The sequence below is a fragment of the Bos taurus genome, chromosome 5, assembly GCF_002263795.3.
Source record: "Bos taurus isolate L1 Dominette 01449 registration number 42190680 breed Hereford chromosome 5, ARS-UCD2.0, whole genome shotgun sequence".
In the NCBI taxonomy this organism is placed as follows: domain Eukaryota; kingdom Metazoa; phylum Chordata; class Mammalia; order Artiodactyla; family Bovidae; genus Bos; species Bos taurus.
The window spans coordinates 2,409,954-2,426,353 of record NC_037332.1 but is presented as its reverse complement, the minus strand read 5'-3'; the positions used below and the strand labels follow the sequence as shown (position 1 = coordinate 2,426,353).

The window sequence follows — 16,400 nt, the reverse complement described above, 5'->3', positions numbered from 1 at the left end:
AAGAAACATAGTCAGATGGTATTTTTTGCACTTGTTTAATAAATTCATTCTAAATTGCTTATTCATCAAGTTGGTGATGGAGTTCTTACTACTATCTGACTAGTAAGCTTTCCACTTCCAGTATTTCACATCAAGGGGACAACTTCTGGTATTCTCCTAAGTTGAGTTCCTCAACAGGATACCAACGAAGATAGAAGGACAAGAAGCTTATTTGAGAATCACACCCAAGACGTACTGGCAGGGGGAAGAGGAAGAAAGACAAATAAGGAAAGGAAGCTAAATACAGACTGTTATCAAGCAAGTTACTGATTCAGGCAATTGAAATGCAGTCTGGCTGAGAAACTTGAAATTATCCTTCTGAAGGGACAGGAAAACTGAAGTATCAGTTTTCAAACTCATCATCATTTGCCAAGGACTGTTCCTGGGGTACTAACTGTATAATGAGAGAAGCCGTGAGCCTGAAATGGCAGGATCATGCAACAGAAAACATGTGTCACCATGAGTACCAGGGAGACATGGGCAGGACATCAATTATATGTTCTACATACATTGTAGCTGATGGAAAGGAAGAAAGGAATGGACGGGAGAAAGATTTTAAAAAAAAAAAAAAAAGATTTTATTTCTTAGAGTAAAAAGATATTGCCATGTAGACATTCCCAAAATTCTAGGGTTCAAAAGAGATAGAAACATTTTCCTCTCTTGTCACACTCGAATTTCCTGATCAATATGCGGCTCTTCTCCATATGACCATTCAGAGGCCACGACTATGACAGTTCTGCAATATTCAATATGTGGTTTTCAAGGCCACTTTGAAAATCACCTTTTTGGCCAGGAGAAAGAATAGAAGGTAGAGATTTACTTCCCAGAATGTGTATTGAAGCTAACAGATATCATTCTCACTTATGTAATATTAGCAAGATTTTGTTACAGGAGACTTGGGTTTGATTCCTGAGTCTGGAAGATACCCTGGAGAAGGAAATGGCAACAGTATCCTTGCCTGGAGAATCCCATGGACACAGCAGCCTAGCAGGCTACTGTTTATGGGGTCACAAGAATCGGACATGACTGAGCGACTGAGCACACACACACCGTTATGGCTACACCACTGTTACCAGCCACAGGACACAGGGTTCTGTCTAAAGGTAATAATATACATTTATCTTATAATTCAGTGGCTTGAAAGTAACCACCCAAGAATTTAAAGTAAACAAAGTTTTTAAAATACTGTAGATTTTTCTAGATGTGGTGGAGGGGTCAGGTAGAATTTAATTTTTACTATTGTTTTGAATTTGATTGAAATATACTCCAAAAGTATAAAAATGAAGTGGATCTTGATTTGGGAATATAAAATAATTTATAAAACACACTGTTAACTAATAAAATCAAAATACATAATACAATCTTTAATACAATCCCATTACCCAGGTGGCTCAATGATAAAGAATCCACCTGCCAATGCAGGAGACCCAAGAATAGTGGGTTCAATCTCTGGGTGGGGAAGATCTCCTGGTGTAAGAAATGGTAACCCACTGTAGTATTCTTGCCTGGAAAAATTCCACGGGCAGAGGAGCCTGGCAAACTACAGACCATGGGGCCGCAAAAAGTCAGACACAACTGAGCCACTAAAATTAGAAAGGATACACACACACAATAAACAGAATATGCTTATGTGTGCTTATAGATATTTTTAGAAAGATACATAAAAGATTATTCATAATGCTTATCATCAAAGAGTGAAATTGCTGGTCAGAAGTTTGAATTAGAAAAAGGGAGATTTCAGTTTTTGTGATTTTTTAAAATCACTTCCACTTAAAATATTTATTTGTTTAGGAAAAAAATATTTACTAGGAAAATAAGTCCATTGAACTAAAAATCAAATACTCTGACTTACATTTTTTAGTCACGTAACTTAAACTGCAAGCTATCTTAAAATTCCTCAGTGTTCCCCGCAGCTGTCTGTTTCCCATCAGTTGGCAGAATCACTGAGTCATAAAAGGACAGAGTTTCATTAACATAGGCAAAGAAGAGCCTTATCCTATCTCACATTCTCCATCCATGCCATCTGAGTGACTTCCATCCAGTCCGAATAGGACAATTCTGTTAGCATGCATCCATTCATCCATTTATCAATTCACTCATCTCCTTAAAATTTTGAGTCAGAAGCAGCAACAAAATCATTAGAAGCAGATGATGAAAATGTCATGATGGTGATGGATGGTGGAAAGAGAAGTTCTGGAGAAAACAGTGTTTCAGAGCAGACATTTGCATTATTACAAGGGGACTCTACCAGCTATGGACAGAATTGGAAGAGATAGGCTTTGTTCGAAATCTTGTATTCTTTTTTCATCACAATACCTTTAGAAGTAACAGCCCTCTAAGGGTGAATGCTGAAAGGAGGAGGTTTTATTGATAATAATTCTTTACCCTGAGCACTTTATTGAATGTGATTATTTAAGAATGGCAGATGTCCTTATGCATCTGCTCATTCGCACCTGCTTTGTACAGTCCATGAGAAATAATGACCACTTTTAGGATAATATACATTCATGAGTTATGTTTTGAACATAAGGTAAAATCTCTGTTTCCACATAATGAAACTTTTTATGATATGATCATTTTACTTTTCAACTCATGCCATGCACCATGCTTTTTTTTTTTTTTCTCCAAAGTGATCGAATTTGTCATATAGCTTATGCAGTTAGGTCCTTTTGACCATTCAGAACACAGTCACACTGATTCAACCTTTGCCTGATGCCCTGGTCACATGGGCACCTTTCAAGTTGTTCTTTGAGAAATTCATTTAAGTAACTTAAAAGCATTGGGGTCTGGTTGAATGCCTGCAATAGGAAAGATTTGCTGCTGAATGGGAATTTGAATTCTGCTGGATCAAGACCAGAGTTGAGAAATCCACTCTGAAGCATCATGGTCATGAAAGCCAAAGAGTGAAGAAAGCCACAAAGAAAAAAACAGCAAATATACCTAAAATTAAAATGGCAGGAGGTGAGGGCTATTCCGTCTGAAGCTTCCATAAGCAGACATCAGAGTAGAGGAAGGAAGAAGCGGGGCTCTAGAACTAGGACATGAGCTCAAGTAAAAGAAAATCGAGGTACCTCCTGATGGCCCAGTGGTGAAGAATCTGCCTGCCAATGCAGGAAACAAGGGTTCAATTCCTGGTCCAGGAATTAATATCTCACATGCCTCTGGGCAACTGAGCCCAGGTGCCACCAGTACTGAGCCCACAATTTAGAGACTGCACTCTGCAACAAGAGAGACCACTGCAGTGAGAAGCCTGAGCACTGCAACTGGAGAAAGCAAATCACCCCTGCTCACTGCAGCTAGAGGAAGCCCGCCAGCAGCAATGGAGAGCTCTGTGTGCCACAACAAAAGAGCTAGCACAGTCGAAAATAAATACATAGATAAAATTAAACACAAAGGTCAATGGTCGTCTTAGACATTTGCCTAAAATAAACATTAGGCTGCTCCCCATGAAAACATCCACCCAGAAAGGACTGCTCTGTGCCCCTCTTCAGTCTGTATAGTGCAAGAGAGGACAGAAGATGCAAGTGAGGGCTACCTCTTTGAGTCTCTTCCGCCTGCTCAAATTCTGTATAGGCAGTGGGGCCCTGCACTCAGGTTAAGCAGATAAGCTTCCACTTGGCTGCATTATGGCTTCTAATCGTATTCCTTTCTCCAACCTTAACAAAGTCATCAAACAAAAAGTACACAAAAACACAAAACAAAACCATAGGTAAGTAACTAAACAAAAACAACAACAAAAGAAATGAGGCAAAAGTAAAGAGGACTCTAAGGGTGCATAGCAAAGAGTGAATACCAGCTTGAATATTCAGGGTTTCCGGTAAGTATTCCCCCCTCCAACCTACACACAAATGTTATCAGATAAGTAATGCTCAGGCAAGATTCCATGACAATAAAACCATATAATAATTATTCTTCTATTTTTAAATAATGGAATTTCAGCGTTTACTTTTTCTATAAATATGGATTGAATTCCTACTCTATCTATTCCAAAGGGTATTCCAGAAGCTGCAATGGTCTTTGCTCTCATGGAGTTTATAATCTAGTGACAGAAAAATCAGTAATCTCATTGAGGTAAGCTTTCAAGTTTAAAAGAATTCATAGTGTGCCTTGGGAGCACAGAACAATGGAAAGTGGCTGGAGGGGCAGAGATGTACTGATGCAGACTGCTTCTTTGCAGTAGTAGATGATACTCTATCAAATACATGAAGATATTTCATTCCACATGAGATTAGTACATGTCTTTTGTATTACAAACTCTTTAATAAAATAACAAATGCCCCATAGAAATTAGATAAGTGTTCCGATGCTCCAAATTTTCAATTGACAACAAGAAATCTAGTTATAGACGCTGGGGAGGGATTGCTTTCATATGAAAATGGAAAAGCTGTTACACAGAAGGATTGAGAGATATCACACGCTAGCTGAGAGCCAGTGGTGCTTGGGCCTGACTTCCAATTGCGTCATAACGAAGAAGCCACCACCGCTAGAGGAACTGGCAGGCTACAGTCCATGGGGCTGCAAAGAGTCAGACACAGCTAAGGACACACTCACACACATATACACACACTACTTGTAACTGGGCTGTTCGGCACGTATTGTCTTTGAAAGCTGCAAATAAATAATACCTGATAACTTTGAAAGATTAAATGTAAAAATAGGAAAAAAAAAAAAAGGGCATAGCACAAGACAGGCCAGATTTTCTCAAAAAATCTATTTATCTTTGGTAAAGAGTATTTTTAAAATATAATTCAGGAGGGAAATGGGCCACAACCAGCACCAACGCAGAGACAAAAATGCTGAGTTTCCATATTGTCTGAGACGTCTGTCCCCTCATAGAGCTCCCATTTCCCATGCAGCCCTGTGGGGCCAGCAGAAATTAATTGATTTCATTAACATCTGACTCAATTCTGAGATGACAGTTTGTAAGCCAAAGCAAGTAGATACTGTGACTTGTATATTAGAATTCTAGGACTGCTATCATGAAGTACAAAAATATAGAAGTTTCAATCAACACCCGTTTGTTACCTGAATTTGCTGTGGGACTCAGCTGATTCTCACCTTAGCATCTCACAAGGAGGGAATCAAGGTGCCTGCAAGCTTGTGTTCTTTTCTGGAGGCTCCAGGGAAGAGTAGCACCGAGCTCATTTGGGTACTGGCAGAACCCAGGTCCTCGTGGTTGTAGGCATGAGATGCTGCCTTATTAACCATCAGCACAGGAACCCCTCTCAGCTTCCCAAGCCCACCTGACATTTCTCTTCACCTCACTCCTTCCATCTTCACACCAGCAATCAGCTGTCGAGTTTTTCTTAGCTTTGAGTATCTCTGACTTCTGCTTCTTCCAGCTAGACATATTTCTCTGCTCCTAAAGCTTTTGGGATTAGACTTGAGTCCATCCTTGTAATTCAGCATAATGTATTTAAGGCTCCCAACCTTATTTCATCAGCAAAGTAGATAATATATTCACAGTTTCTGAGGGATTATGGTATGCACATACTTGGGATGGTATTATTCTGCCTAAATAGCCTGATTTCACTATGGGAGTTGGAAGAAATGGTTTAGCTATGGGAAAGGGGGAAAAGAAGACATATGACAGAAAGGGACTGACAAACAGTGGTTGATTGGAGAGAAAAAGGTTGTATCTGGTTGGTGGTTTTGTCTGGTTAGTAAAGTATTTGCTGTTTGGTTTTTATATTGAATCTGAATGCCTTTAGGGTGATAAAATACAAATTGTTAGCTCCACATTTTCCACCATTCCTCATGATTTTACTCTGCCCTAATTTCCACTATTAATCTTACATCCCTGTCCTCTGAAAACATCTGTGTTACAAAATCTGCCTTAAAGTGAGGTCCACAGGATGCAAATTTGAAAAAATAAATAAATAAAAATAAATGGGGCATATGGAGTCAGGAGCATATTTGGTCACGAGAAGACAGAAATGGCATAATTCTAGCCATCACATCCCGTGGGATGCTGAGCAGTGCTAGCATACCCTCCTTTGTATTCTCCAAAGCAGTCAGAAGACAGTCTGTGTGATTCTATCATCAATTCTCCTGATACCTTCACCTCTAGAAAGGAACTGGGAGCATACTCAGGGGGTTATAAAAGGGAAAGGTCTGCCAAGCATAGTTACACTCATATATAGGCGAGTCTCAAAAAATGGTTTGTTGTTGTTTAGCCGCTAAGATGGAAGGAGTGAGGGGAGAAGAATTCAGGTGACTTTAGTCACTGTGCTGTGCAAAGACCCTTCTGTCAAATCCAGTTCTTTTTCGACCCCCATGTCTGTAGCCTGCCAGGCCCCTCTACCCATGGGATTATCCAGGCAAGAATACCGGAGTGGGTTGCCATTTCCTTCTCCAAAGGATCTTCCCTACCCGGATCAAACTGGTATCTCCTTCATTGGCAGGCAAGTTCTTTTCCACTGAGTCAGCCAGGAAGCCAAATAAATAAATAAATAAATAAATGGTTCCTAGTTCCCTCTTGGGAACTCTTTTTGTAAACTTTCTCTCTCTTTGTAAACTCATTCCTTGAAAGTGAAAGTCGCTCAATCGTGTCCAAGTGTTTGTGATCCCATGGACTGTTGCCCGCCAGGCTCCTATGTCCATGGGGATTCTTCAGGCAAGAACACTGGAGTGGTTGCCATGCCAACCCCACAGACTACACAGTTCGTAGAATTCTCTAGGCCAGCATAATGGAGTGGGTAGCCTGTTCGCTTCTCCAGGGCATCTTCCCAACCCAGGGATTGAACCCAGGTCTCCCTCATTGTGAGCAGATTCTTTACCAGCTGAGCCACAAGGGAAACCCAAGAATACTAGAGGGGTAGCCTTTCCCTTCTCCAGGGGATCTTCCTGACTCAGCAATTAAACCAGCGTTTTCTTCATTGAAGGCAGATTCTTTACCAGCTGAGCTACTAAGGAAGCCCAAACTCATTCCTTAACTGTTCATTAAAATGCCTACAAATGAAGGTCTGTGTGCTTGGCATCTATCACATTGAAAAATTTATAATGTAAATAAACTCACAAGAAACAATACAGTGACCAGACAGGGAAGAGCACAGATTCTGGAACCAGGCTGCAGAGATGAAGACTTTGGCCCAATTATTTCTTCACTGCTTCCAACTGGGAAAAGTTATTTAATTCCTCTGTGCTTTGCATTTCTCATCTGCAAAGTGGGAAGATTAATGGAACCTACTATACAGGGTGATTTTGTGAGGGTCAAATAAGTTAATATATTAAGGGAACTATCTGATTCAATACTTACTAATATGTATTCAATACTTCAGTACTTATTCAATAAACATTTAATATTATTATTGTTTAAACCTCTTGATTTTTTAAGTAATATCTGTGCTCTTAAAGAAAAAGACTGAGTAATACATATGTGAAACAGATTAAAATCTTATTCCAATATTTGTGTGTAGGGTTAAAAAATAAATCATATTCTCAGAAGGGGCTCAGTGTTTCCTGGTGAATATTAAGTAAACTCTCATGCAGAAAATAGCCACAAAATACCACAGTGGAGAGTGTGAAAGAAAGACAGGAGAACAGACCTGAATGTGTGTGGAGAGCTGGGGATATAACTGAGAAACATAATTTTGTGGAGTTTATAACTTAGTAGAAAGTGGATTTTCTATGAAGCTAATGAAGCTGAAACTTTGGAAAATTTTATAATGCAGGACACTTCTAAGGTTGAGAGGAGACCTAATAATCTGTGAATTTAGTTTTATGCTAATGATTTTGAAACAATTTTCTTTCCCAGCTTTATTGGAGTTTAACTGACAAAATTGTAATATTTAAAGTATACAATATGATAATTTGACATATGTATAAAGTGTGAAAAGATACTCCCATTGAGTTAATTAATACCTCAATCATCTCACATATTTACCTTTGTGTGTGTGTGTGTGTGTGTGTGAACATTTAAGTTCTACTCTCTTGGGCTGTGCTAAGTCGCTTCAGTCTTGTCTGACTCTTTGCGACCCCATGGACTGTAGCCCACGAGGCTCCTCTGTCCATAGGATTCTCCAGGCAAGAATACTGGAATGCGTTGCCATATCTTCCTCCAGGGGATCTTCCCATGGGATTGAACCCATGTCTCTTACATCTCCTGCATTTGCAGGTGAATTCTTATCCACTAATGACATCTGAGAAGTCTTAGCAAATTTCAATTACACAAAAGTTTTATCAATTATAATTATCATGTTATACATTAGATCTTCAGACCTTATTTACTTTATAGCTGAAAGTTTGTAAGCTTTTATCAATCCTTTCTTTTTTTCTTCACTTCCCTAATAGCCCATGGTAACTGCTCTTTTACTAATTATCTTTCTTTTTCTTTTTTTAATTTCACATATAAGTGATACCATGCAGCATTTGTCTTCCTCTGTCTGGCTTCTTTCACTTTTAGCATATGCCCTCCAGATTCATTCATTGATGTCCCAAATAGCAGGATTTCCTTCTAAGACTAAATGATACTAATATTATTCCACTGTGTATATATTATTCCATGACTCCCCTGGTGGCTCAGTGGTAAAGAACTTGCCTGCCAATGCAGGAGACCTGAGTTTGATCCTTGGATTGGGAAGATCCCCTGGAGAAGGAAATGGCAACCCACTCCAGCATTCTTGCTTGGGAAATTCTGTGGACAGAGGAACCTGGTGGGCTATAGTCCATGGGGTTGCAAACAAGTTTGACACAGTTTATTGACTAAACAACAACATATTATTACACACACACACACACACATCTTTATCCACCCAACTGTCAGTAGACATTTAGGTTCTTTCCATAGGTTGGCTATCATAATTATGGCTGCAGTGAACATAGGGGTGTAGGTATCTCTTTGAGGTAGTGATTTTATTCCCTTTGTATAACAAGAAGCGGGATTATTGGATCATATAGTAGCTCTGTTTTTAATTTCTTGAGAAATCCCCATACTGTTTTTCATAGTGGCTCTTTACATTCCCAGCAACAGTTTTCAAAGGTTTTCTTTTTTCCAAATGCTTACCAGGATTTTTATCTGTTATATTTTTGATAATAGCCACCCTAACAGGTGTGAGGTGATAGTTCATTATGATTTTGATTTGCATTTTCCTAATGATTAGTGATACTGAGCAGCTTTTCATGTGCCTGTTGGCTATTTGTATGCCTTCTTTAGAAAAATGTCTATCCAGGACCTTTGCCCAGTTTAAACGTGGCTTATTTATTTATTTCCTGCTATTGAATTGCATGAGTTACTTGTATATTTTGGATATTGAAGTCGTACTTTGCAAATATTCAAATATCCCTTATTGGATATGTCGGGGGAGTTTGTAATTTCCTCTCTTCTGTCTCACCACAGCAAAAATTTGAAGTAATGGATAGGCCAGTGTTACAGCTCAGTTATATTTGGCAAGCAGAGGAAAATACATCCTCAAGGTGTGAGGGCGGGCCAACCCAAAAAATTCGAAGAGAAGAGAGGCCCCAGGCTCAATTTGGCTCCTCCTTTTATATGTTTTTTTCTCATCCACCTGAGCTTGCCTTATGTAAATTGGTCTAGCCAGGAGAGCTGTTTGTTTCACCTGAGGTTCTCATTACAGTCCTCGGACCTTCCTTTGTTCTATTTATGCGAGATTTTCCCTTCTTTGTCTTTTAGCCACCACCATTCTGGACTCATTTTTCCTATTCCAACTACCTAACATTCCCCCCTCAAGAGATGGGAGGCCCAATTCTTTGGGAACAGGGGCATCGAGGTCTTTCTGGCTACTTCCTGCTGAGCTGGGATGATGAGGGGCATTGGCCTCCCCACTTGCTAGTCTCAAGCCTCAGAGTCCTTATAGTGGTGTCCATCTGAGGGTGAGTGATATTTTCTGTGGTCAGGTGTAGTTTTATATATCCTTATTAAACTGGCACTGCATGTTGTAGCTTGTCGACCTGAGCAGAGACAAAATGGGTTAAACAATAGATAATACCTGGAGCACTCATAAGCAGCATCAATATGGTGATAACAGGGATTAGTAAGGGAATTAGCCAACTCCAAATTCCCCCTCGTCAGGAGAAGGATCCCCCAAAGAAAGATTGTAGCCATGCCAAGAACTGTCCAGCTCATTCTTTGAGATCCTGTAGGATCTGAATGTTTTTCTTGAGGACTGTGAGACTTTAACTTAACTGGAGGTACTTACCTAGAAACAACATGTCTCATTCAAGATGGCTCAATTCCCTCCTTGTTCAGGTATCAGGAGATCTATCTCCTGTCTATTTAGGACTACAACCCCTGCCAAGCTGTGTTGGCTCTTCAGAGCTGTCCTGAGAAATCCTTTCCCCAGAAACTTAATTTTCACGATGTTCATTAGAATGGCACTCATTTGTAGTCCCGATAGGTATCTGAGATCTCCCAGGGGCTCACGGGTGTACTGAGTGTCCTTTTCTGTTTTCTTCTATGGCTTTACTCATGAGTAGTGAATCCAGGAGTCATGTTCTGGTACCTTGACTGCTGTTGGGGTAGAAAGTATTACAGGGTAGGGGCCCTTTCATGGGCTGGAGCTGAGCCTTTGGGGACCCATCTTTCCAGATTTTAATTAGGACTTGAGTCCCTGGAGCATATAGTGGTGACTCTTTAGAATCTTTTGGGTCCTGGTTGACACCCCACAAGCATATATCCTGTTGAAATTGCCCAATAGCCATGGTATAAGACCAGAGGGTCTTAGCCTCTGGATCTAGGAAGAGGTCATTGACGTAAACAAAAGGTCTCCCATATAGCATCTCATAAAGACTAAGACCAACCTGTTCCTTAGGAACAATACGGATGCAGAGGAGAGCTTTGGTAAAGCCTCCTTCCATCCCAGGGAGGTCTGGATTATCTTTCTTATTGCTGATTTTAAGAATTGGTTGGCTCTTTTTACTCTTCCTGAAGACTGAAGCCTCCAGGCACAATGAAGATAAGTAATGCCCAATGCTTTAGAGACTCCTTGGGTGACCTTAGAAGTAAATGATGTCCCATTGTCACTTTGTAATGACCCAGGAAGACCAAATCTTGGAATGATTCATGGAGCAGTTTTTGGTTTTTGTTTTTTGTTTTACTACTTCTCCAGCCATGGGGTCGCTAAGAGTCAGACACGACGGAGCGACTTCACTTTCACTTTTCACTTTCATGCATTGGAGAAGGCAATGGCAACCCACTCCAGTACTCTTGCCTGGAGAATCCCAGGGATGGTGGAGCCTGGTGGGCTGCCGTCTCTGGGGTCGCACAGAGTCAGACACGACTGAGCAACTTCACTTTCACTTTTCACTTTCATGCATTGGAGAAGGAAATGGCAACCCACTCCAGTGTTCTTGCCTGGAGAATCCCAGGGATGGTGGAGCCTGGTGGGCTGCCGTCTCTGGGGTCGCACAGAGTCAGACACGACTGAAGCGACTTAGCAGCAGCAGCAGCCTTCTCAGTCTGGGTGGGAAAGACTTCAGTCCATCCTGTGAAAGTATCTATCATGGCTGATAGGTATTTATACCTTTGAGAAACTGGCATCTGGATGAAGTCCATCTGTCAATCCTCTCCTGGGTAGGCCCCACGTCGTTGGACAGGCTGGCCAGCTGGGGTCTTTGAGCTCCTTGGGAGCTGTTTAATTGGCAAGTAGGACAAGAGGAAACCACTTGCCTCATAGTCCTTTGGAGGCCTGTTCCTTGGAAGGACCTTTCTAGTAATCTTTGGAAGGCCTTTTCCCCTAAATGAGTGGAGGCATGTAAGGAGTTAACCAACTTCCACTGGAGGTTCCCAGGCAGAAAAAGGAGTTCCTCCTTGTGGAACGGCCCCATATGATCTTCTTGAAAGCCCTCACTCTTAGCTTTAAGAGTCTCAGCTTCAGTATATGAAGGAGTTTCTGGCAAACTAGACTGTGGAACTAAGGTGGCAATCCCTATTAAGTCATTGTTCTGTAACGCTGCTCTCTTAGCTGCCTGATCAGGTGCTTGGTCCCCTCATGCCACTTCCGTGTTCATTTTTGGTGTCCTTTACAGTGGGAGACTGAAACCTCAGTGGGCAGATGGACTGCCTCCAAGAGCCTAAGGATTTGATCATATTTGATTGGGGACCCTCAGGTGGTCAGGTGGCTCTTTCTTTCCAAACAGCAGCATGTGCATGTAGCACCAGAAAGGCATACTTGGAGTCAGTGTAAATGGCTACTCTTTTTCCTTTTCCCAGCTCTAAAGCTCGAGTCAGGCTATGAGCTCAGCTAATTGGGCTGAAGTAGCTGGTGGCAAACATTTAGCCTCTACGGTCTCAAAATTGGAGACTACTGCATATCTTGCTCTTCTTTTTCCATCCAAGACAAAGCTGCTTCCATCAGTGTGTCAGATTTCCTCAGGATTGGTCAGAGGATCTTCTGACAGTCTCTCTCGGGGTTTTGTCCAGTGGACCAAGGTTTCTAGGCAAGAGTGAAAGGGAAGAGAGCTCTCGTGAGTAGGCAGGAGTGTGGCTGGGTTAAGAACCTCACAAGGGGATATAGTGAGGCCTGGATTTTCCATCAGCACTAGTTGATATCTGAGGATCCTTTGATCAGACATCCATAAATGGCCTCTCCCATTCAGGAGTTGTTTCACTTGGTGGCTGGTGAAAATAGTTTGCCCTCAAAAGAGTTTTAAAGCATCTTATATCAGGACAGCAATAGCTGCAAGATTTTGAAGGCAGGGAAAGATGTCTTCCCAATAAGTGAGTAGGACACTTAGGGACCACCAGAAACTGGTGGGAAAATATTTGTCCATCCCTGCCGGGGTCCAGCCCCGGTGGATCCAGGGAATTCGAAGCGGGGACGGCGTCGGCGAGGATCAGGAAACAACTGCTTAATTAAACTTTAATTAAGGATATAAAGAGCAATAGAATGAGGATAGCTCAGTGAGGAAATTCAGTGGAGAAAAGAGGCTGAAATAAGGATAGCTCAGTGAGGAAATTCAGTGGAGAAAAGAGGCTGAATAATTCAGCCAGAAGGTAAGAGAAAGAACCACATGGTGAGACCAAGTTTCGGTGAACAAGGCCCGCACTTTATTTTTCAAAGTAGTTTTTATACCTTAAGTTATGCATAGAGGATAATGGGGGAAGGGCTAGAGTCATGCAGCAAGCCAGGCTTTCTTCCTGCAAACTTATCATATGCAAAAGCTTAGGTGATTTGCATCATCTTCTGGCCCGGAGGCCTGTTAACATTTTAAGACCCTTTCTTCAGAAAACTTATTTTTCTCTAAAGGTGATAAGTCAAGCGCCACCCTCCAAAAGCATTAGATAAAGTTGCATTCCTACAGAGCAAAGGTGTGGTGGGCTATAACAAGAAAAAGAATTAACTCAAGGGTCCCAGGTTACAAACATTAAAGCTACTATTTACACCAATTATATTAATCAATACACTGCTAGGGACACAGCAGGTAAGGGATATGGAGACTTAGCAGCAAACATTGGCCCAACAAGTGAAAAACCCTTCACCAATACAATTTCTAATCAATCTTTTAACTGCTCAAAGGAATCTGTATTTAGACAGTTTAGAACATCTCATGCCTCTCAGTTTGGAGGCTCTGAGCAATCACATGTGGCCGGAAAAACCTATTCAGGCAGGCTAGAGGACTTCCAAGGGAGTTTGTAGGTTGAAACACTGTCACACCCAGGAATTATTAACTGGAGCTGTAAGCTAACTCTTTTTTCAGAGAGAGGTAGTGGGGGACAGCCCCCCATAAAGTCAGAGGTGTAGGTGAAAGCACAAAGCACAAAGTAGGCAGACTCTGGTTTTGGGGGTAGATTGCTCGAGAATTTCCAGGGAGACTCCTGAGGCTTGATCCCGCCTTTGCGTATGCCGAGCCTCCTTCCTCATGACCTTTGCCAGGGGCGGAGCTTGCTCCCCGCACATCCCAGTAACAAAAAAGTGCTCAGGTGAATCTTTTTGTAATTGTTTTTCCTGTAGCACCAAAAATGGTACAGGTTTGGGAGGAGAAGGCTACAGAATAGGAGGTCAGGACAAAGTAGATATCCCCTGCGTCAAACAAGAAATCTCGAACCTACCTGCCACATCTAGTTTCACCCTTGGCTCCAGCCCTGTGATTGTTATCTGTGACAGGCAGGCTGGCTGGACCCGGCCACTTCAGTCCTGTTGAACCATCATGAGGGGAGGCTTGGTGCTTGACCTTGAGGCTCTTGGGTCCCAAGGGCAGAGTACCGCCCAATGTCCCAGTTGATGGTATTTGTAACAAGGTGTTTTAGGAGACTTGTCACAGTTTGGACACTCTTTGGTTCAATGTCCCACCTGTCTACAGATTCAGCATTTTCCTCATGTCTTATCCTTTAAGAACTCGGGGTTTACCATAGGGCTTCCCTGGAGAGTGGCCAGTATCTAGGCATGCCTTATTGCTTTCCTTTTCTCCCTTTCCTGGGCCTTGGCCTCCCTCTCCTGTTCTCTGTTATAAAAAGTATGGGTCCTGCTACTGTAGCTGTTGTAACTTTATTCTGATATCTGATGCACATTGGGACAGGAATTTGTCCTTTAAAATCACCTGTCCCTCATAAGAGTCTAAATCCAGATTAGTAAACTTTTGGAGGGCCTCTTTTAGCCTTTCCAGAAAGGCAATGTGGTTCTTGTTGGGCTCCTGAGTTACTGCTGAGACCAGGGACAGTCCCACAAGTAATAGGCTTCCTTCTATTTCCATGGGTGGACTTCTTTAGGAGTGAGTCCTTCTGAACCTTATCCTACCCAGTACTATTGCGACCTGAGAGCCAGGTGTCCCCAGGGCCGAGTGCAGATCCCCAGGCAGGTTGAGGCATGACAGCCTCCTAGAGGTTGAATCTCCGGGCAGGTCAAGGCATGTCAGCCTCACAAGAATTGGGTCTCTGGGCAGGCAGAGACATGTCAACCTCCTGGGACCCCTGAATTGGCAGATCCCCAAGCAGGTTGAGGCATGACAACCTTCCAAGGATCAGATCCCTAGGCAGTTGAGGCAGGTCAACCTCCTGGGACCCCCGGACTGGAGTTGGGCATCCCCAAGGTCTCCAGCATGACCAGTGCTGGGTAGGATTAAGGGGTTGTAATCTCAACTCATTGCTGGTTTGTTCACCATGGATGGGAATAGATATCATGATGTAAAGCAGTCCAAGCCTGTACCTTGAGACTGGGAACCTGGTCAAACAGCCATAAGCCTTATCCTCTTATTGCTCTGAGGGAATGTAAGTCACTGATTTCCTCCCCTAGTCCTCCATATGAGCAGTGTTTCCAATGGTAAACATTTCATTGTCATAGACCCACTTTAGGTAACAACAGAAGTAATGACAAAGAAGTAGGTTATCTAGTCCTGTTAGGAGAATTAAGAGTATTTTAATAATAAGTGGGGTGGAGCAATGTTGCCTACAAGAGCACAGGGTCCTGGTTGTAGGAGTTAGTAAGTAGCTTAAGAACAAATTGATAAGAGGCCAACAGACCAGATGTTCCATAAAAGTGGAGTGGCTATTTGATCCAGAGATATGTTTGTAACTTCAGGAGAAGGATGGTAAGGGTTTGGGCCCAATGGCCTGTAGAGCTAACCCCCAAAGTGGCAAACATTATCCCTGGAAGCCCAATTGCCTTTGAAGGGATGCCAACAGATGGACTTCTAGCAGGCACTGTGTGCCTGTCACCTGCCCTAGCGGGTTCACTGAGAGATGCTGATGTTGCACATGTTGTAGGAAACATGGAAGATGAAGGCCTGAATATCTAGAGAGGTTGAATATTACACAGTATTTCCCTCCCAAGGGCTTCCCTGATAGCTCAGTTGGTAAAGAATCCACCTGCAAAGCAGAAGACCCTGATTCGATTTCTGGGTCAGGAAGATCTGCTGCAAAAGGGATAGGCTATCTACTCCAGTATTCTTGGGAGTCCCTTGTGGCTCAGCTGATAAAGAATCCACCTGCAATGCAGGAGACCTGGGTTAGGAAGATCCCCTGGAGAAGGAAGGGAAAGATTGCCCACTACAGTATTCTGGCCTAGAGAATTCCATGGACAGTCCTTCGGGTCACAAAGAGTCGGATATGACTGAGTGACTTTCACTATCTCTCCCAAAGGCCAGCTATTTTCTGGTTGCCCTCCAGAATATTATAAAGCAACATTGTGGGCCTGGACCCCCGTCCAGGAAAAGAGCATAAAACAGGGCGGAAGGGGGCAGGGCACAACTTTTGAAAGAATGTCATAGCCCAAGGGCACAACATAAACCAGTTAAAATCAAATGGGTCCAAGATGACAAGCCAAATTCAACTAAACCTTGATCCTCAATCTGCAAGCTAAACAACACACCCAGAGGTACCAGGACTGTCCCAAAGCACTGTCAAAAGATCTAGGAGTGGGTGGTTCCCAAGCACAACTTTCAGAAATGGAAAGATGATGACCTGCCCT

General features: G+C 42.3%; 1 long non-coding RNA gene across 2 annotated transcripts in view; it reads right to left on the bottom strand.

The window, feature by feature from the left end:
* Window positions 1-6,675, bottom strand: part of LOC132345233 (uncharacterized) — a 36,022-nt gene extending 29,347 nt beyond the window's left edge. Inside the window, exon 1 of one of the 2 annotated variants that reach the window (XR_009494436.1) lies at window positions 5,098-6,675. This is a non-coding gene — a long non-coding RNA (uncharacterized lncRNA). The remainder of the gene's footprint in view (window positions 1-5,097) is intronic. The other variant, XR_009494435.1, reaches the window with a different exon arrangement.
* Between the last annotated feature and the right edge of the window lie 9,725 nt (window positions 6,676-16,400).